We start from the raw sequence: 23,734 nt of genomic DNA, 5'->3' as shown, positions 1-23,734 counted from the left end.
ATCTGTTTGTAGAACTAGTTTCTTTCCATCATTGGTGGTTTGCCATCTTTGCAATTAATAATGACATGGCCATGCAAATATTTATGAAAACTTTTGATTTCAAAAATGTGACTAATTCTTCTTTGTTTTGTAGTCAATACATTGTCCTTGACAAGTATCAGTGTGTGATGTGTAAAAACAAAGGTTTCTCGCAAACTTCAGGCATTAATGTAAAGCATTGCATTAGAAGATAAGTACTTAGATCTAAATTGTAACCAAATGCAACATCAGAGTGTAGAAAACCTTTCAGAAAATGCTGTTTCATGTTCTTTTTTCCACATGGCCATAGAACATTCTGTGCACAACATGAAAAATTTTAACAAGTAGTAGGGACCATTTATAATTCAATAGCATTTGTAGGAAATAGAACCCCCATGATGTCTGACTTTTTTTAGACTCTACTGGACATACACAGTGTTCATTTGTTACATGTTATACTTTTAAAAGAAATGTCTCTCAATGTATAGACTTGCACCTGCATTCTTCTTGGCACTTCTTTTATGTTTTGCTAATATTCCCTTGTGAAGCCATTCAGTACGTACAATAAGTATGTGAAGTGTTTTAGTGTTGATATGATAATTTACATGATTTATTAATAAATTAATGATTAATCATTGTAATTCAAACACATTAACATGCATAAACATTTAATTTATCACACTTGATTTGATATTTTGGCTGCCTTACGGGAAATAAATTAAAAAGTAAAATACTAATTACAACTTCAAAATGGCAAAGTTGTTCTTTTGAATATGTTTTTCACTTCAAGCCAATATCTATAATTAATTTGACAGTTTTAGAACATAATTTTATCATAGAGCTTTATTTTTCTTAGACAGTAGATAAAAGGTTAAGGACATTTTGAAAACAGGGAGGCTGCAAGTTATTCCATTTTTTTAGTTATGGTCTTCTTAACAACCTCCGATGGCTACAGCAATAGATGTCTTTGTGATGAACGCATGCAGGGATAGTGATAAAAAAAAAAAATCACCAGAAGTTTGATAATTTGAAATTGCCACAGAACAAAGTCTGTGCAAATCTTTGAAAATCTTGCCAACACTTTTATAAACTCACACAATAGAAAAATATGTTTACAACCTGCGTTTTGTTTATTTGTATACATTCAGCATGAGCAATTATAATTTTTCTTTTTCTTCTGACTCTATAAGGAGTAAGAAAGGCTGTCTATAAAAATTTCCCTGGCCATGGTCACTAAGTAAAGAAATATTGTTTAAACAGGAACTTTCATTGTAATTTGTTCTTGAATAGAAGATTCAAGTTGGGAAATGGAGAATTAATCATATATTTGCAATTAGAACAGATAGTGATTAATTATAATTCAATACAGCTCTGTATTAAATAGATAAAAAATGTTGGTTATTATTATTCAAACTTTATATATACAATAATATATTAGGATATTTTTCTGGAGATGAAAATACTATTTATTTTTTGAAACTTTTATGTTAAACAGTAAGCTAACCACCGTTACTTATAATGTCTTCCAAATTCGTATCATTAACCTTTGTTAAACACACTAATAAATGTGACAATATTATTTCATTTTTCCTGTTTAGAATTACTAGGTGCATGACAAAGATCTCTTGTGATGTTATTGGGAAACCAAAGAATATCTAATATTTCAAATTAATATTTTTATAAATGAAAAATTGTGAAGGACTTTTAAAATAGTGCAGATGTAATTTGAATCCTTGGAAGAGTAGGTAGAATACACAAAGTAATTAGCCGAAGTATATACTGAAAGATTTTTTTAGTTCTTTTATTGTAGCATAAAACTAGATGCATGCTCTCCCAAACAGCATACACAACTGTTTTAAATGTAGATGCTAGGATACAGAAATCAGTATTTAAAAGGCAAACCCCTTATTCCTTCCCTGCCTCATCTGTTTTTTGTATGCAGTTATCTTCATAGATCAAAAATTATATATCTATTATCTGATTTATGAAGATTTTTGCGGAGGGTAAAGGAATGGTTTGAATAATGGATAATATAGTTTTAGATGTGGTGACTTTGAAGTCTGAGTACAGTTACTAGAATAAATGCTTTCCTTGGTTGCACTGGGAGGATGCTGTCTTAGAAGGATAAAAAGTAGGGAACTGCTATGCTGGGAAAAGTTGAAATGCTGGTGTAAATCTCATACCCCACTAGTTCTACAGATACAAAGATATATGCATTTTGATGATGTTTGCTATATTTTGTAAGTTTTTTATATTAGTTATATTTAATTTAGGTTATCTGATACAACAGCGGCCTTAGGTCAACTGGTGCCCTAGGCAAAAGGGCTCCATGGCACCCCCCCACACCACCCAGTGCCCCCATCCTGGTCTGCCTACACCAAATAAATACTAGAAAAGTGCCCCTGCTAGAGTGGCGCCCTAGGCGACCCCCTTGTTGGCCTATGCCTAAGACCGGCTATGATCTGATACAAAAAATGATTTAAATGTTTTTGTCTTAACACTGTGCAATAATGGTGCTGTTGATAACATTTTAAAGCTCTTTCTCACCTAACCTACCTAATACCGCAGTTGTTCCTAAGGTACTATTCTCAGTTCCCTACTTTTTAATGTTTTTTCCAACAATCTTCATACTTCATTCTGGCAGAACTTCCTAATTCAGTATATAGATCACTCGGGTACAACCTGCTCTGCAAATAGTCTGTCACATGTTTAACACATAACTCAAGAATGTTTCTTCTCTATCGAATCTTTGCTCAGTAGTAATTTACAACTGTTACTCAACCCTAAACAAACTAAACTTTTTTTATCCTATTTTTATTTTATATTTTATTTATATGTAATTAAATCAAAAGGTGCTTCAACAAAGTATTAATTTAAGGGTGTGCACACTTATGCAACCAGCTTATTGTAAGTTTTTTACTTTTTATATTTTTCCCCTAAAAGATTTGCTTGTTTTTCAACTGAATTGTACAGGTTATAGATCACATTAAAGGTGGCAAAAGTTTTGAAATGATTTATTGTGGTCTCATTTTTTTATACCACAAAAACCTGGCATTTTGACAGGGGTGTGTATATCCACTGTATATGTACTGAGAACATATCTAAATACGATTGTAGATTCTTTTTTATAAGACCAGTTGCTCCTATTACTATTCAAACTGTCTGGGTATCTTTCTTTAACATTGCTCTCATTTCTGCCTGCAAATCCTGATATTTTATGACTTTGTGTCTCTATGTATGAAGATACTGTAGTCACTGGGTGTGGCGATTTCGATGATCAATGCTACTTTTGTCTTTTCTTGCACCACTATATCCAGTTTTCTAGCATCTGTCTTTTGAACTGTTGGTAATGGGTGATCCCATGTAATGTAGACTTCATCATTTTCTATGATGTTTTGTGGCTTATGTTTCCATGTTTTTCAGCCACATCAATACCATAATGTTTGCACAATCCCCAGTGCAACAGTCTTGCCAGGTTATTATGCCTTCCAGTAGACAGTCCTTCTGCCATTAGTATATCACAACCAGTAATAAGGTGTGCAAGTGTTTCCAATTCTGTTTTACAAAACCTACATTTGTCTGTTTCTCTCACATGTTCAATGGACTTTGTAAACCAATGTGTACGTAGCCCACTATCTTGTGCTGCCAATATTAACCTTTCATCAGTTGGTTTGAATTCACCTCTTCTTAAGCATTCCTGCCTTCATGCTTGATCAACATGAGGTTCTTCCAGAAGTTTTCTATACTTGCAACTATATTTATTGCATTTTCTACATTTCTTGCCTTTTCATCTGGTCTTTCACCTTATATTCTTTCCTTTGTTTTTTTTTTTTTGCACATTCAGTTGCTGCCTGGTTTTTATCTACTTCTGGTTTGATTTCCATTCCTGCTTGATGCCGATATGCTTCTGCTACACTAAGCAGGGAAGTCATCTTAGTTTAGTTCTGCATGTTTCAAAACTTTCACTGCATTTGGGTCTTGTGAGGTCAGCAGATATATGTGGAGTCCCACGATTGCAGATCTATACATGTAATCAATTTCAAGGAGGCCCATACCTCATTGGAATGGGGAATATATAATCTTGGTATGCACTGATTTTTATAAATCATTTGGTGAGCATGAAGCATCCTTCTTGTTTTCCTATCTAATCCATCTAACACGTTTTGGGACCAGTCAATCACTCCAAAATTGCAAGTTAGGAGAGGAAGAGCAAATTGATTTATAGCTTCGATTTTGTTTCTAGATGTCAGTGCTGTTTTCAGGATTAATTTACGTCTTCTAAAATATTCCTTAATAAGTTTTATTTGTATTTGTTCATGTTTTATTGTTTATCCTTCATCAGTTCCCAAATATTTATACACTCCCTCTTGCTCAAGTTCTTTTATATCACATGCTTGTCCCAAACTGATGTTTTTTTGATGCTGCAGTTTTCCTGCTTTAAAGGTTGTATTTGCACATTTTTCAAGACCAAATGACATTCGTGTATCTCTTGAAAAATTAGTGACAACTTGCAGTTGTGCTTTCAGTTCTTCATCTGATGAGCTGTATAGTTTTAAATCATCAACAAAGAGAAAATGAGAAGTCTTTACACTTTGTTGTTTTTTGGGAGACAAATTATAGCCATGGCCTAAGCTGTTAAGTAGACAGCGTAATGGGTTAAGGACAAGGCAGAATATCAGAGGTGACAGACAGTCACCCTGGAATATCCCCCTTTGAATTTTTATTCCTGGGATAATACTTTGTCCCTTATCATAGCTTAATTGTAAAGTGGTCTGCCACTGTTTCATGATCAGTGTAGGGTGTATCGTATACATTTTTAATCACTTCTTTATCCATGAATGTGCGATACTATCAAATGCGTTTTTGCACTCAATCCATGCTATACTTAAATTCTTCCCTTTTTTCAGTTCTCCACTATGACTTTACTTAACAAATAATCCTTTGTCCATATGACTTTCTTTTATTGCTCTTTTGTTCTATTGCCATAACTGAGATTTCTTCTAAACGACTATAAACTCTGTCAGCATCATTTCCAATGTATAGTTTATACGTCATCAGAAAAGAAGTTATTGGTCTATAATTTTTAGGGTAGCTTGCAGGTTCACTCTAAGTAGGAGCATTGTTTTTCCTGTTGTTAGCCAGGTTGGTGTCTGTTCGGGGTGTGCATATAAATAGTTCTTACTCGTGGCTAAATCTTCATTCAAAGATGTTAATACATTTAACTGGAACTTAGATACAGCATCTGGGCCTGGGTTTTCCAATTAGAGACTTTTCTTAACTTTGTTTCAATCTTTCTGGCTGTTACTTCATCCCATTTCATATCCTGTGCCTTTAAACTTCTTATTCTTTCTTTTACTTCTTCTATCCATTTAGCATCTTTGTTATGTTCCACAGAATCTTCAGATACTGCTCCAAAATGTATGTATTTATTTCTGTTTATCTTTCAATTCCTTTTACCTTGTTTCCCAATTCTCTATAAAACTATTTTGGGTCATCAGTAAATTGCGTATTTTGTGCTTTTCCTTTATATTTATATGTTCAAAGGTAGATACTAGGCTATCTGCCCTAGGGCATTTATAAGCCTAGCCAGAGTGTATTTGGCTTCTGCCTCCCTATTAGATTAGCCTACTGTGCCTCTGTAAAGTAGGTCACAGAAGGTACCCTTTAAGATTAGTTTACTGTGCCTCTGTCTAGCAGGGACACAGAAGAGATCCCAGGGGTGAATTTGCGATTTCCCATCCACGCGTCCAGATTTCGCTTGAAGAGGGTCAGCGAGGGGCTATGTCTAACATGAATTGGGATTCTATTCCAGAGTGAGGGGAGCCTCTGGGAAATTAATCTGTCCCTCCAGCATGTCCTATTTATTTTTGTGCTGAGGTTTAAGTCCCTGGAGCGTGTAGCTCTAAGGGACTTGAATTTTTTGAGGTGGAGCATGTCCATTAATTCTGGGTTTGACATGGCTTTGTACGTCAGGCATAGATCACCTCTAAGTAGGCAGTAAGCAACTGAGTAGAGCTGGAGTTTCTTTAGTCGAGCTGCATAGGACATCTGTTTGTAGCCCATGATCCCCTTGGTGAGGTACTTTTGGGGTCTCTCCAGTTGCTGCAGGTGTCGGGTAAGGTACATCCCAAAAGGGGCATTGTATTCAATTAAGGGCCTTTTGAGTGACGAGTAGAGGGGAACAATGACCTCTCTTGATCTAGATGTGAACCCTTTCATGATAAGGTGGGCTATATAGAAGGTCTTTCTAACCACTTTGGCAACGTGATTATCAAAGGAGAGATTACTATCTACGTTGGTCCCCAAATCTCTAATTACTTCTTCCGTACTTAATGGATTACCACCTATGTGGTAATTTGTGGGCACCTTGTTTTTCCCAAAGGGGATAACTATGCACTTTTTAACATTTAGCTTGAGGCCATGGCTCTGGCACCAAGCATCCGTCTCTGAGAGACCCTTTTAGAGGATGCTTGTGTTGGCTGGAGATTCGATTATGGCCCCCAGTTTGCAGTCATCTGCAAACTTTGTCAGCCATAATCCTCCCGTGTTAGCCTGAACCTCAGAGAAGTATATACCGAACAAGAGAGGTCCCAGAACTGAGCCCTGTGGGATGCCACTTCTAACTGGTTTGGATTCGGACATGGCACCTGCGATTCTGACCATGGGGGTTCTATCCCTGAGCCAGTTGGCAACCTATCTTGTGATATAGGGGTTGATATTTAAGCTGGTAAGCTTATTTATGATGCCCGAGTGGGGTATTGTGTCGAAGGCTTTTGCGAGGTCCAGGTAGGCTGTGTGGACTACCTTGCCCTCATCTATGGCTTTGGTAACTGTTTCAAAGAAATCAACTAGGTTTAAGAGGCAAGATCTGCCCTTGAAGCCGAATTGGGTAGGGTCCAGTGTCTGGAGGCTCCCAATGTCTTTGTTTATGAGTTCCATGATAATACGCTCCATAGCTTTACAGACCAGACTAGTCAGGCTTATGGGGCGATAGTTCCCGGGGTCTGTTGTGGCACCACCTTTGTGGAGTGGGACCACTGTAGCTGTACGCCATTCTTTGGGTACATATCCTGTAGTATAGCTAAGTTTGAACAGTGACTTAATGTGAGGGTTAAGTTCTTCTTGGAGCTCGTGTAAGACGCAGCCTGGGACACCGTCCGGTCCCATAGATGCTGTGTTTTTTGCTTTGGAGAGGGCAGCTTTCACCTGTGCATCTGTGATGTCAGTGAGGTTACATTCAGTTGGGATAGGCATTTGCTCCTTTGGGGGGGGGGGGGGGGTTTGCACTGAATCTGTCTGCCAGGATGTTGGCTATGTCCGTAGGTTCGGTATATTTTGTACCGTTATGCAACAATTCAGAGCATATATGGGAGTTTCCACCCATATTCCTGACATAACTAAAGAAGGCCTTGTGATTATCTTTAGTGTCTAGGGCAATTTTTCTTTCAAAACTGGCCTTTGATGATTTTATGAGGGATCGAAGTTTCTTGCTAATACTGATCAGAGATGCCTTCCCTTTTTGGGATTTTGCTCTGTCATGTAGTAGCTTCCTCCTTCTGTTGTATAGCTTATTTATGGCCGAGGTCCACCAGACAGGTCTCCTGTTTTTGGAGTCTTGGTTTTATTTGGGATAGCACGATCCATGCATTCCTGCAGGTGCTCATAGAATGCAATTGTAAAGGATTCTGCTGATTGGGCTGTATTATCCTCTGGCCCGGGGGCTTTGAAGGATTCCACCTCAGTCTTGAGAAGTGCAAAGTTGGCTTTTGAGAAATTATTTACCATGATTTCCTTGGCTGGGGCTGGGGACGGGATATGGATGTCCAGGGAAATTTGTTTATGGTCTGATCTTACCAATGAGGGGTTTACCTCTGGTGTGGAACATAGAGTCCCCATGTTGGTGATGACCAGGTCCAATATGTTGTTTCCTCTTGTGGGAGTGGTGACCAGTTGTTCCATCGCATTAGAGTTTATAAATTCAAGGAACCATTGGGCGAGGGCGTTTGGGCTTGAGTAGTTTTCCCAGTCAATGTTTGGGTAGTTGAAGTCACCCAATAACATAGTGTTTGGAGAGACCTTCATATTCTCCAGTGTTCTCAGGTATGCCAAGTGGGGTTCCTGTAATAAGGAGGGTGTTCTGCAGCAGGTTACAAACTGAAAGGCAGTTTTGCCCGCTGTTAGTTGCACATGGATGGTTTCTGATACTTCGTGCAGTGCCACTAACCTGAAGGTGTAGGTATCTTTGATGAATATAGATACTCCCCCTCCTTTTGTGCTTCAGTCCGAGTTTTGGGGCCGAAACGCATGGTATGAGTTATAACCTGGTAGTGCTGGGGTGCTCTCAGGAGCCTTGAACCAGGTTTCTGTTACTGCACAGACATCGATTTTCTCCATACTGAGGAGGGCCTCGAGTGCGTGCATCTTGAGGTTTAGACTTCTGGCATTGATTAGCATTACCTTTAGTTTTTTTATCCTTGGGTTGTCTATGGATGTGGGTTTGTCCTTTGAGCCTTGCCTAAAAAAGGCACTATGGGGGTGGCAAGAGCCTTGGCCAGTTTACGAAAGTCTAAGGGTGACAGGTGCAAGCCGTCCCTAGCGAAGCAACGTGGCTTGTCGAGCATGTCATCCCAGGCTGACAGACACTGGATCCCCTTTGAATGACACCAATACTTTAGCCAATTGTTGAAACTGATCATTTTGTCTTTATACTGTGGCATCATTCTTGGTGAGGGCAAGATGCTACTCAAGGTCAGGGTCATACCAGTCTGGGCTACATGATCAGAGAGCTCCTCTATGTCTCTTTTCATGTAGTCCAGGGAGGTACGTCTCAGGTCATTCACACCAACATGGACAATGACGGAGTCATACTTGTACTTGCTTTGGAGTGACCTGAGTGCTTGCGTTATGTGGCGGATCCTGGCACCCAACAGGCATCTTACACTGACCTTCTCCTTGTTCAGTCTGGTGAGTGGAACGTCAGTGTGCCGGACAATACAGTCCCCTATAACAAGCGTATTTGGTGTATTGTTTGGCCTTAAGGGCTGTGACTGTGAGGCACACTGATTTTGTGAGATATGTGATTCGTGGGTATTGTTGAGGGGTGGCTGTTGCTTGGATATCTGCTTAGGAGGTCTTTGCTGTTTAGGCAGATTTTTATTTAGAGCCTCCGAGTATGTTTTTGTGCATTTATGTGTTGGGTATGCAGATGCAATAGGTCTGTGTGAGACTGGATTTGTGGTGCGGGTGGTTACCTTTTCCCCCTGACTGACTGTGCCAGTCCTGGGTTGAGAGAGCTCTGCCTCCAGTTTGGCTGTGTAACTGCATCTCTCACATGTATTACAGTTTGTTGGAAGGAGGAGAGGGTTGTCTGTGTACATAAGGCAATTGTAACATTGCCTCAAAATTCCCAGATTCACCAGCTGGACTGGAGAGTAACCCTGAAACTGACCCTTGGACATACCAGATTAGTATAGGGAACTGTTTTTTACTGATCAGATTAGGGAAGGGAACTGATTTTTCACTTGATCAGGAAGGACCAATCGGGAGCCTAATACTTATGAGATGTCAAGGAGGGTGTAGTGCTTTAGTTAGTTAGTGTTTCCTTATAAGAGCTGAGCAAGTGCAGGGCTTTAGAAAGAGAATAGAGTGATTACTTTGAGAGTTTGAACAGTTCTAAGGGAAAAAGTAAAGAGCAGACTTTGTGGAGCCTGGAATAGTTTAAACCTGTTTAGGCGGCGCTGCCCGACGCTGCTCAGTGCGCAAAACCGCGCAAAAGGAGAGTTGGAGGGTTTTAAGAGAGAGAGATCAAGGAGTTTAGAATTGACCCAAAATGGCCAATAAAACTACAGCTTCTAGGCTGTAACCACTCCTCCAGGGACAGGCAGGCTGTTCAGTGTTATCTTCTAAGTTCTTCCACCTGTACTAAGATTTTTAGTTTATTTGAGGTAGTGCATGATAGATCCTGATCTGTTCTAATACTGTGCATTGCTTTTATCATGTCTATCTTTATGAGTATTTTTGTTGATCTGTTCCATCTTCTATATTCTACCAACAGTGACACTTCTTGTCTTAATTGCTTTATAGTTTTCTCTATTCTATACTTCCATGATGGTATTCAATTGCTCCCCTTCCTTTCCCTCACTATCCTGTGTTCTTGTGGTAGAACGTTATCAGTTATTAATTTAACTGCATAGTAATATATCCTGTTTACTTCTGTTATATCACAGGAGTCTCTATGGACAGTCCTAATTACTGTGTTCATTTGTTTTATCAAACTTCTGACTTTGGTTTTCATTGACCTTCTGCAGTCTGTTTCTTTCACGTTTTCTGTTTTCAGTTTCCTGCGGGCATTCCATAGAAAGTTCTATTGCATCTTTCTGTGGCAGATTCTCTTCAATTTCATCCTGCGCCATCCATTGCTCTGTCATATGGGAACTCACTGGCCTAGAACTCCTCAACATTGACTACCTCAGAGTTGCCATAATTTCCTGTTCCTTCCCTTGCTGTCCAGCTTCAAGTGAACGTTTATACTGGTTTCCTGTGGAAGGCTCCAAAATATCTTCATATGGTACCAGACCAATTGCTTCCCATTCCACTGATTTCCCCTTAATTTAGAGGTCCATTACTCTATCCTGTTATGGTGCTTTCTGGATTAGATTTTCTACACTGAATCATTCACTTTGCAGGTACTCCAAAACTTCAGTTTCTATTTCTTTAACTTCTCCATTACTAATCTCCTTTTCCTCTGTCTTCTTATTTTTTGTACTGTAAAGTTTTACATGTCCGGATTCCTTTGCCTGTATTTCTCTTCAAATATCTTTATTTATTTTATTTATTTATTTCCAGTTTGATTACCGAGGAAGTCCACTGGGTCCAGAAGACCCATTTTTAGTGGAGGCCCGGGGAGAAAAGCTCCAGGATAAAGAAATGCAAAAAAGAAAGAATATACAAAAACAAGCAAATACAAATAAAGTAGCAATATACAAGAAACATTGTATAGTAATAGGTTACAATTATGTACATTCGGTGTCATGCATATTCAGCAGGAAATCAATTGTATAGGTTACAATTTATGTACATTCAGTGTTAGGCATATTCAGCAGGAACCAATGTGAATTATTAATTAATTTTACAATAAGTTTTCATTTGAGCAAGCCACTTGTGGTTGGGGAAACACCTTAACATGCATGCATATTAGTAATAGTGATAACACTTTACTTGTGTTGTGGTTGGGAAACACCTTAACATAACATGCATATTAGTAATAGTGATAACACTTTACTTGTGTTGTGGTTGGGAAACACCTTAACATACATGCATATTAGTAATAGTGATAACACTTTACTTGTGTTGTGGTTGGGGAAACACCTTAACATACATGCATATTAGTAATAGTGATAACACTTTACTTGTGTTGTGGTTGGGAAACACCTTAACATAACATGCATATTAGTAATAGTGATAACACTTTACTTGTGTTGTGGTTGGGGAAACACCTTAACATACATGCATATTAGTAATAGTGATAACACTTTACTTGTGTTGTGGTTGGGAAACACCTTAACATAACATGCATATTAGTAATAGTGATAACACTTTACTTGTGTTGTGGTTGGGAAACACCTTAACATAACGTGCATATTAGTAATAGTGATAACACTTTACTTGTGTTGTGGTTGGGAAACACCTTAACATACATGCATATTAGTAATAGTGATAACACTTTACTTGTGTTGTGGTTGGGAAACACCTTAACATACATGCATATTAGTAATAGTGATAACACTTTACTTGTGTTGTAGCTGGGGAAACACCTTAACATACATGCATATTAGTAATAGTGATAACACTTTACTTGTGTTGTGGTTGGGGAAACACCGTAACATACATGCATATTAGTAATAGTGATAACACTTTACTTGTGTTGTGGTTGGGGAAACACCTTAACATGCATGCATATTAGTAATAGTGATAACACTTTACTTGTGTTGTGGTTGGGGAAACACCTTGACATAGATGCATATTAGTAATAGTAATAACAATTTACTTGTGTTGTGGTTGGGGAAACACATTAACATACATGCATATTAGTAATAGTGATAACACTTTACTTGTGTTGTGGTTGGGGAAACACCTTAACATACATACATATCAGTAACAGTGATAACACTTTACTTGTGTTGTGGTTGGGGAAACACGTTAACATACATGCATATCAGTAACAGTGATAACACTTTACTTGTGTTGTGGTTGGGGAAACACCTTGACATGCATGCATATTCGTAATAGTGATAACACTTTACTTGTGTTGTGGTTGGGGAAACACCTTAACATACATGCATATTAGTAATAGTGATAACACTTTACGTGTGTTGTGGTTGGGGAAACGCATTAACATACATGCATATTAGTAATAGTGATAACACTTTACTTGTGTTGTGGTTGGGGAAACACCTTAACATACATGCATATTAGTAATAGTGATAACACTTTACTTGTGTTGTGGTTGGGGAAACACATTAACATACATGCATATCAGTAACAGTGATAACACTTTACTTGTGTTGTGGTTGGGGAAACACCTTGATATAGATGCATATTAGTAATAGTGATAACAATTTACTTGTGTTGTGGTTGGGGAAACACCTTGACATAGATGCATATTAGTAATAGTGATAACAATTTACTTGTGTTGTGGTTGGGAAAACACCTTAACATAACATGCATATTAGTAATAGTGATAACACTTTACTTGTGCTCATGTAAAATAAGAAGCTATTTACAATATTTACAAAGTTGAAATAGTGTGCTGTTTAGCTCTAAGAAATCAGAGCTTAGATTGACTTGTGGATTAAGTAGCTATGGGTAATAGCTAAGGAATCTGGGAGGAAAAACCTCTTGGGGGCATGTTCTAAGAATTAGGTCGGGTGAAAGCAGGTGCATTTCCATTTGGTGGACAGGTGTTTGAAGAGTAGAGATTTGAAGTTTTCTGAATTAGTTGTAGCTCGTAGCATGGCAGGGAGAGAATTCCATTTCTTGCCTAGTGAGAAAGATAGGAGAAGCTGGCCAGCAGGACGTTTAGGTTTGTGGATAGAGATTAAGTTTTGGTGTTCAGATCTAAGTGTTGTGTTGGGGGTCTAAGAGGGGAGGATATTGGTTAGAGTTGGACATTTAGTTGGGTGAAATATAAGACTGTGAGCAGTGGTGAGTTGGTGGTCATCCAGGTAGTGTGAGTTCTAGCCAGTTCAATAATTGTAGGGTAAGGCAGTGATAGGTGAAATTTTTAGACTTGGTAGCAAATTTGGAGATCTTATTGTTACAGTTTTCTAGTTTGGCAGTAAGAGAGGAGGATAGGTTAGTTAGGAAAGGGGCACCATATAATAAGGATGGAAGAAGATAAGTGGTGGCCAGAGTATGCTTACTGGAGTTGGATAGAAAGAGATTGTTTCTGTACAGCATACCTAGCTTTTGGTATGTTTTCTTAATATTTTGCTGAATGTGGATATCGAACTTGAGGTGTTCATCAATAGTGATACCAAGGAGTTTAGCAGAAGAGACTACTTCTATGGGTTTGTTGGATTGAGTAAGGACTTTAAAAGCATTTTTGTCATTGGAGAACATCTTTGAAGGAGGGAATAGTAGGATTTTTGATTTATTTGCATTGAGGAAAAGGTGGTTTTGTTGCATCCAATCTTCAGTGGTTGTAAAAGCAGTTTGAGTTTTGGTCAGCAGTTCAGAGGGGTTTAAAGTGGAGCAGACTATAGTTGAATCATCAGCGTCTTGAATGATTTTAGAATCAGGAAAGGCACTGTGAAAGTTGTTGATGAAAATATTAAATAACATAGGTCCAAGTATAGATCCCTGTGGTACGCCAGTAGGGGTCAGCAGGAAGGTAGAGGAGGAGTTCTTCCATTTAACTGCCTGTGATCTTTCTGACTGATAGCTAGAGAACCAAGATATAGTATTTGTAGAGAGATGAAGATTTAAGAGATGATAGAGAAGGTGATTATGGGAAACCGTATCGAAGGCTTTAGAAAGATCAAGTAAAACAGTAGAAACTAGGTGTCCAGAATCACGGGCTTGGTTAACAGTATCAAGGAAAGAGAGTAGAGTGGTTATAGTACTATGTCCTGGGCAGAAGCCATGCTGGGTGGGTGTCAGGAGATGGTTGTGGGTCGGGAAGGGCATCAGTTGGGCATCAGTTGGGAGTGGATGCATTTTTCTAGGATTTTGGAAATTGGTGAGAGGAGAGCAAAAGGACGGAAGTTAGAGATGCTGGTGTTTTTGCCTCCTTTGTGAAGGAGAAGAATGTATGCTGAGTGCCGGAGTTTAGGGACATAATATTCCTTTATGAATCTGTTAAATAGTATGCTGATTGGGAGAGCAATGCCATCAGCTGCACATTTTAGGAAGGAAGAGGGAATATTGTCTGGAGCATTGGTGAAGCGTTTGAGGTTGGACAGAAGACTTTTTATAACGTTTGTGGAGACAAGTTTGAGCTCGAACATAAGGAAAGGGTTGTTGGGGGAGTTAGATGGAGAGAAATGAGATATTGGGGAGTTATTGTTGGGGAAGGTTTTGGTCAAGTCAGAAATAGTTTCTGTGAAGAATGTGCTGAATTCTGATGCTAGTTCAAGGTTGGAGTTGCTTGGGTCTGGACAAGGGTTATTTCTGGAGCCTGGATTGCGAAGAGTGTTTATAGATTTCCAAAACTGTTTTGGGTTTTTGTTTTTGCCTGATTGTAGGCTAATATAATAGGATTTTTTGTCCTTCGTGATTAGCTGTTTAACAAGGTTGCAGAGCTGTTTGCATTGGAGGAAGGTAATTTTCAATTTATTGTTCTGGTAAAGCTTCCATAATTTCTCTCTTTGGAGCATGATTTGTTTTGTATCTTTGGATAGCCATGGAGCTGTGTTAGTTCTTATCCTTTTGTTTCTTAGAGGGGCTAGGGAGTTTAAGAAAATCAAGTTGAAGTAAGCTATAGCATTGTCAAGAAGAAGGGTGTACAGTTTTTGTCAGTTCATTTGTTTGAGAATATTTGAGAAGGCTGTGGGGTTGAAGTGACTAAGATTGCGAGTAAGGATGTATTGGTGATTGGTGCGGTGTGGAGCTGGTGGAACGATGGATGAAAGCTGGGAGGTGGTCACTATTGGTGTCAGGAATAGTGCCAGAGTTGGTTATTTTGTTTGGGTGGGAGACTAGGATCCAATCAATAGTGGATCCAGGGGGATTTGTTTTGTTGGGTGTGGTGATGGATTGGATAGCCTGAGTAAAGTTATAGAGGTTTATGGAAAGAGAGGGAGTATTGAATTTGCTCCAGTCTATATTAACATCCCCAAGAATATAGGTTTTGTAGTTAATTTTAGTAGAAGCCCATAGGAGAATATCCTCGAGGATAGGAATATTGTTACCAGGGGGAATATATAGGGCAATGATGCACATATTCTTGTGTTTATTTAGTTTTAGAAGTCCAACTGTAAGTTCAGTGTTTTTGAGAATTTTGGAGTCGGGGATATAGGGTTTGAGCCATGTTTCAGAAATGGCTAAGATGTCAGGTTGGTTATGGCTCAGCCAAGCGTGAAATTGGTGTAGTTTATTGTTAAGGCTCTGGGCATTGATAGTAAACATTTTAAGAGTATTGTGAGGGGAGGAGGGAGATAAGGGGAAGGAATTCTTAACTAGGGGACTAGGACTAGGGTTACGATGGATATCTTCGGCTAAGATTAGGTTATTGCAGGTAGTAACATTTGGCCATTTAGGTTTGCTAAGTAAGAGGTAAGGTAGATCTAGGCTTAGTTTTGGTGTCAGTAATTTAGCTGAGGTGGATAAGATTTTTGGGTGGAAAAGGAGCAGTGGGTTAGGCTAAATGAGAGAGGAGGAGATAGAGTGGAAGTGTGAGTAAGTTTGTGGGTGAGGTTGGGTAAGTGTGCTAGTTATTGTTGGAGCAAATATAGGACAGGAATTGGAAGAGTATGATATGGAATAGCATAGTGGAACTAGGAACAGGAGGAGGAAACAAGGGGCCTGGAGAGTGTGGATAAGTAAGGAGAGCATGACTATGTAAAGGGAGAATGCTAGGTATAAATTAGGAGGAGAGAATGATAGCTATAAGGAGGAATAGGGTTTAGGGAAAAGATAAGAGAAGGTTAGGTGAGCTTTGTTTGCTAGTGAGGTAGAGAGAATGATGTGTAAGTGGGATGATTGTACGTAGGTGTGGTGATGAGGGAAGTGTTCCTATTGGTAATTAAGATGGGTGGGTGGAGTGAGGCAAGAATAACTGTAGGAACACTGGGGGTGGGTGGGAATTGGGGGTAGGGTAGGGGAGCGGAGTGAGCCTGCAGGGTGAACAGAGCAGGGAAGAGCCAAAGGAGAAAGCAACAGAGCAGAAGCCAGTGAAAAGAACTATCAATGGAGCTGGGAGTAAGCTCAGAAGTGAAGAGGTACTATGGGTATGGGGCAGGTTTGAAACCTGTAAAGAAAACTATAGCAGGGGGATTATTTAATTAGGAGGGAAAAAACAGATGCAGAGATAGGGTTAGGTAACAGTAGCAGGAGCCTGGAAGGAAAATGGAGGTGATGTACTGCCACCTAGTGGCTTAAGTGAGAAATATCATGGCTTGAGTTACAAGGATACAAGTATTTAGAGTTTGCTGGCAAGCGCTCAGGGGAAAAAAACAATAAATGCACATTTAGTGATATGCAGCACTATGGAGTACATACACATTTCAGACATGACTTGGGTGCACTAGTAGTACCAGCAGGAACTTGAAAGTGTCCTTTAGAGGTTCTTTGAGAGGCAGAAAAACTGGGGAAATTCCTTAGCAGCTGCTCTTTTTGTATTGATTAGTTTTACGTTCTCCTTTGCATAGATATTACACCATATTAAATCTCTCTATCTTTCATGTCCATATTTCTTCTTCAGATGTCTCCTGATCTTCCTGTTTCTCCTTACTTTGGGGACTCATTCCATCATGCTGTGATGTGACCTGTGTTAGACCTTCTACACCAAATCCTGAACTTCACAGGCACTCCATACCTTCATTTTCAATTTTTTTAACTTCTACTTTTCTAATCTTCTTTTCTACATTCCCTCTTTGTGATATTATTATTATTTTTTTCTAATTTTCCATGTCTGGAAACCGTTGCCTGTATTTCTCTTTGAATATCTTTGGGGCTGCCTTCTTTATGTTGATTAATTTGGCTTTCAACTATGCGTACATATTGCACCATATCAAATGTTTCTTTTCCATGCCCATATGTCTTTTTTATGCATTGGTTTTGTTTATATTTTTGCACTTCCTGAGATGCTTCTTTTTCCAAACAGATCAAAGTTTCTTAGTCTATATACTGTTTTCACAAATATTAATGTCCACAATTTTTTATCTGAAGCTTCTGACAGTTTTTCTTGTGAAAGTATTTTTCTTTCCTCTAATTTCTCAATTAATCTTTTTGCATATCTTGTCTGGAAATTATGGGCTTTTTGCATAATAGTAATAGTACATAATTTCTTTCTTATCCTCAATAGTCCACTTTATCATCTTTATGGCTCTTCTTTGGCCTACCAGTTTTTGTGGACTGCTACTTCCTTCTACAACAGGGCCATCCCATTCCACTATTCTTCATAGTGAAATATTTAAAAGAACCTAAGGTCAAAAGACATGGAATTTCTCTTAATCCATAAACCTAACAAAACAGCAGGACAAAGCCTCTAGTCCCACTCAATGGCCAAAACAAGGTATACCTTACCGATAAACATCAGAGCCAATACTAACCTTTCAGCTTTTAAACAAAAATTAAAAAAATATTTCATCAAAATATGCTTATGCCCCTGTTCTAAGCCTGGCTGAAAATACCATCTGCTATACCCTATAACCTATCCCATTATTCCCATCCAGCTCTGAAAAACTTTCTTCTAGTAACTACTTCTACCCTTTCTCTTCTATTCTCACTTCTCATTTCTATAAGTTATCTTTCTACTCCCATTGCTTCTATTCTTACCCATCTCACCTTGTTTCTTTCTCTTCTACTGTACCATTAAGAAATATCCATTATCATACCGTATTTAGCTCATACTTTATTTTACACAATATATTGAGGTCATATTTTATTTAATAAACAGTATGCAAATCACAGTGTACTTTTATAAAACATATAAACACTTCTTTAACATTGTGATTCATCTTTCTAATTTATGTATATAAACTTTCTAATGCTTGTAAAATGTAAAGTGTAATTCTACTGTAACTAATGTATTATATCATGAAAATGTTTTAGTTGTTGGAACTTTTCTTCCTGGGACAGTGCTGAAAATGTGTACCTTTAATCCAGCCTACTTTACAGATAAACAAATGCCAATAAATAAATGAAAACCATTTTAATTAGAGATTATTTGTCTTCAAAAATTAAAACAGTTTTATTTCAATAAGATATATGTTTAATGTTATTAATGATGCTATCCTAATTTGCTTTTATTCTAGACTCAAGGTTGAAATTGATACTAATACTTATTTGTTAGCATTTCTAATTAGACAATATTTTCTATATCAGATAATTGCTGATTTATTAATAAATGTTTACTGTTATTATTACTCTTAAAGAAATCTGTTAGAAAGCTTCCCTAAATTGTATTCATGTATTATTACTATAAGTAATGCAGTCATTTATATCAGAAATAGAAGTTAATATTTTGCAAACAGCAATACTTTAATTCCTGATTCCCTTCTGAAGCTAAAACATTAGATATTAGCATTGTATCTAATGTAATTTGGTAGGGGGTTAATTGTTACCTGTTGTAACAATTATTGTTTAGAAGTCTGAACCCATTGTATGATATGATTTGGTCTTAACATATACATCTTTAATAATAATATCAATATGAATTGTTTGGAAGCGATATTTTCCAAAACTTTGACTAGGTAAAACCCTTTAAAGACTGAGATAGTTTGCCAACATCTAGACTTATTAAATTTTTACTTCATTTAATGCATAATCTAAAATTGCCATTTTTTTATGTTTCTTTGAGTATGTTTTTTCATTATGAATCCACTTCTGGTCTTTAGAAATTAAAGACAGGATTATGGAGTTTAATTGTAACAGCTGCAAAGAACTCAAAGTAATTTTCTGTTAATATTCAATGAAAAATATAGGTCTATATAATTGCAATGTATGGGACCTTTATCTTGTTTCATAATGAAAATTGTAATGGGATATGTCCTTGAAAGGAAACCGGTTTGCTTTATAATAATAAGAATAAATATTTCATGCAGAAATAGTATATGGATTTCTCAGAAAAAAATACAACCAGACTAGGAGCTTTGGTACCTTTTAGATTTTTAATTTATTTTAAGTTTCTAAAATTTTGGTATTTTCAGACAAACAACATTTTTGGAAATTCATTAAAGGCACTGGCATAAACCATAGAACCCATCCAATGCCCATTTACAATTCCGGAACATGCTAGCTGTGATGAGGTAAGACCTTATTATTGGTTAACTTGCTCATCAACTGCAACTTGGATCTGTAGATGGATATTAAAAAATTTACTCCAGGGCTTCCCCCTGCGTTACTAATGGACAGATGCAGCTCCTAAATGCTTTATCCCATGCATGCGTTCCTTAAATTATCTATGGTATGATCCCAGTTATTTTCAGTAGGGATAATTTATAATTATGGATCATGGTATGTTTATACCAGCCTGACACCAAATGGGATATAGTAATGGGAAACTAGCTAGGCTTTAAATGGCCACAAGAGCAGCTTGCCTGGTACTTACCTATCAACCATTTCCTGATATGTAGTTACTACCACAATGTGCAGACCATGGTTGATCTGCACGTTGGGGTAGAATTCCCCTGCAACTGTTGTTATTAATACCTAATTACTTAATCTGTCCTTTTTTTTCTTGTTTAAATGTTTTGTCTGTATTGTGCTATGGCCTAGGTATTGGCTGAAAAATGTGTGTGTGTGTGTTTGTATACATATATATGTTATACACGCATACACATTTATATATATATATATATATATATATATATATATACACACACACACGCACACATATATGCAAACACTTTTTCTTGGAGTGCATTTCAGTCACCAGGATGCTACATTTTTTTCTGTATGCATTTTGACCTTCAAGCCTTTCAACCATAACGCCGCCTTTTGTCAACACAGAGGTGAGAGCCATTCAGTGTTGACATCATCCAGGCAGTAATGGAGGTGATTTACATTCTGGCAGTGAGGGCATTTCTATTACAGCTGTAACTCCTCTCATGTGTGTAGGATGTGGAACCCATATCAGTAGAGGTCCATTCTTCCCTCCTCAGGGAGTTTACAGTTCCCTGTATCTGTGACCAAAGATTACCTTGTTTTCAACTTAACGAGCTGAAGACATGCATCAGCATCATTTAGTGCTTCACTGCCCCTTTTTTAAAGACATCTTCACCACTCATGACTCAGACCACCCCCTTTCCCCCAGGATAGCTACACCCCTTCTCCTCTTATTAGCTGCAAGAGAAGTCAGAGCTGCTAACTGACCAGAGTAACCTAGGTCATAGCTAAGGCTGTATTCCTCTACACCAGTGGAGATGACCCAAACTGATATATTAACACAGAGCAGAAAACTAACAGCATTTTCTACTAGGCTCCCCCATCCACATAGAACCTCTTGACACTCAACAGTCAGCAGTCAGTGGCAATAATCCTACCTTTAATAAATGTTTCACTTACTGAAGCTAGTAATTCTGTGACAGCAGTCAATATAAATATAAAACATGTGAGACTTACCGTACAGAAAATTAAAGTCACTCTGGCCTGGCCTGTGCTGCCAGTTATCCAGCCTGGTGTCCATGGAACAGCAGGAGTAACAAATATCAGACAAAAGGGATACTTTAGTGTTTGGAGAACCTTCATTCTCCCCAGTGCACCTTCAGAATTACTCTCAGTTGTGAGTGTGGAACTGTGCTCCCTGCAAAGTTATACAATATACTAATGAAAACTAATGGCCAAATGTATTAGGAACTGATCCAAAAACAAAGAATGCTCATGATTTGTTTTTGTTTAAATATAGATCTTTATTTCAAGACAGCTAAGCTCTACTGTAAAGATTTATTGTATAGCAAACATTCAAAAGGTCATTGCCACATACCAGCAAACTGCACCATAAGTGGATAATGAAGTTCTGCAACTTGACATGTAGATCATTGTCATTATGTATTCATGAATTATTACTGCTCATGAAATGCATCTTACTGAGTATGTGCCTGGAAGAATGTGTGGCACACACCCTATATGGGTTTGGTGATATTTACTATCAGTCACCTATGTATGCTTTATTAGACTTTGAACTCTGGCTTTTTGCATTGCAGTTGAGTCACATGAACAGCGTACAGCTGTGGTGGAGCTTTCTGGGCTGTATGGACCTTTGTGTGAATGTAGTATATGTGCCTACAACATTCTACACAGGGCTCCTATCTTACCTCACACTATGACACATCCTACCAGATGCACATCTGTGAGTGAATATGCATGAAATTATATTCTAAAGGTTTTCTGTAGGACAGCCCACTTTAACAGGGGCCAGAACAATGCACAGCTTGTGCCAGTATATAACAGGCTATCTTTAATGGATGTGGCCCAGATGGTCCTTGGGGAGAATGTTATGTGTTACACTTTTTCAAGGAGTGCAGACCTATGATGACTTGGGAACAGGCACCCAACTAGCCCTTCTCATCCCTCTACATTTTACATGGGCTCTACGACGCATAGAAGCATCACTGTATAAATGTATTTTAAGTGCCATGACAGGAAGGGAGACAATAAACACATCTGGAAATCTGCTGCAGCGATCTCAGACCATGACTGTGGAAGTTGTAATCTTCTCACCTCCTTAAGAACTATGCCAGTTTCTCCAAATGAAAGCCATGGTTTCTTTTACACTCCATCTTTCACCCACACGTCACAAACATGTGTGTGCATGTGATTGTGTACATGCATTTGAGTGTATCTGTATATATGTATATATATATATATATATATATATATATATATATATATATATATATACACACACACACACACACACACACACACACACACACACACACATACACACATATTATTGAGTGTTTGGAAAGTCAAATGTCTTCTGGTTGAGACCATATCACTGACTTTCTAAAAACATGAAGTGGTTATACTTGGAGTTGGTATATATAATTTGTAGGGGGTGTGAGAGGTGTATTTTGTTGTTTTTGTTAAAGTTTTCAGAAGATCAGTGACATGGTCTCGACATTCTGAACAGTCGATAATCTGATATAAATCCATCTCTATATATATATATATATAAATATATATATATATATATATATAAATAAATATATATATATATATATATATATATATATATGTATATATATATATATATATATATATATATAAATATATATATAAATGGGTCTACCTGACAACACCAACACATCACAACACCACATAACCGACAGTTCACAAACACAAAACCTCACATGCCCGACACACCATAATAACGACAATCAACAAACAAAACAAATCCCCTGCCCAAAAAGCACTCACACAACACAAGCACACCAAAATCCTTACAAACCCACACTAAACCTCACATACACAACTATCTACAACCTTAACCCAAACCCTAACCCTAAGGTCCGTCACTATCGCACACTCACCTAACCCGCGCCCTAACCCTAACTCACTTAACCCGCCCCTAACCCAAAGACTATCACTACCGCACACTTACCTAACCCGCGCCCCAACCCTAACTCACTTAACCCACCCCTATCCCTACAGACCGTCAATATCGCACACTTACCTTACTCGCACCCTAACGCCCGTCGCTACCGCATACTTACACAGCCTTTTCCCATGTCAGTGTTCTCAGCGTCGGTGTTTTCATCCATCGGTCTTCTCAGTTGTCAATCTTCTGGCGTTGGTGTTCTCAGTGTCGGCGTTCTAAGCTGTCGACATTGTCAGGTAGACCCATATAAATATATATATATATTTATATATATATATATATATATATATAGATATAAATATATATATATATATATATATATATATATATATATATAAATATATATATATATATAAATATATATATATATAAATATATTTATATATATATATATATATGGATATATGGATGTCAGACATCCTCTTGAAATGACAGAATGCTGACACCCAGCAGACTGATACCATTTGGATGACACAGGCAGGTGACTGACAGGTGTGCGAGATCAACAGTTGCTGGGTAGGGAAATATTTTGTTTCCCCAGGGATAGTGTGATCAGAGAGTTAGTATATATAATTAGCAGCAGGTGTGGGTGTGCATAGGAGCTTGCCATTGGTTTTGCCCCCTCCAAGGTAATCTCCAGAGCAGGGCACAAAATGTGTTGATATTTTTGATTTTGACATTATGTACTGAGTGTTTGAATACTGTCCTTTCATTCAAGTGTCCAGCACCCATATATATAAAAAGCCATAGGGACTCTGTCTGTCCCACATCCCCCCTGACAAATATGTATGGATCTTGCGGCATTCACTGAATGTATGTTACATCAATGTGGCTACTGTCGACACAGAAACTTCAAAATGCAAATATTGACACATGTCTGCACATGCACTGAGCTTACCCTGGGAACATACAGATTTAAAAACAGTGTTTTTTGCAGGTGGGAACTCCCCC

At 37.9% G+C, this 23,734-nt stretch overlaps 1 protein-coding gene across 1 annotated transcript in view; it reads left to right on the top strand.

Annotated features, from left to right (window-relative positions):
• The window catches only part of LOC122811266 (5-hydroxytryptamine receptor 7-like), a 683,025-nt gene that overhangs the window by 165,626 nt on the left and 493,665 nt on the right, over positions 1 to 23,734 (top strand). The window lies entirely within an intron of this gene.

The sequence above is a fragment of the Protopterus annectens genome, chromosome 9.part0, assembly GCF_019279795.1.
Source record: "Protopterus annectens isolate FY-2018-M chromosome 9.part0, PAN1.0, whole genome shotgun sequence".
NCBI lineage: Eukaryota > Metazoa > Chordata > Ceratodontiformes > Protopteridae > Protopterus > Protopterus annectens.
This window is presented reverse-complemented; position numbering and strand designations above follow the sequence as displayed.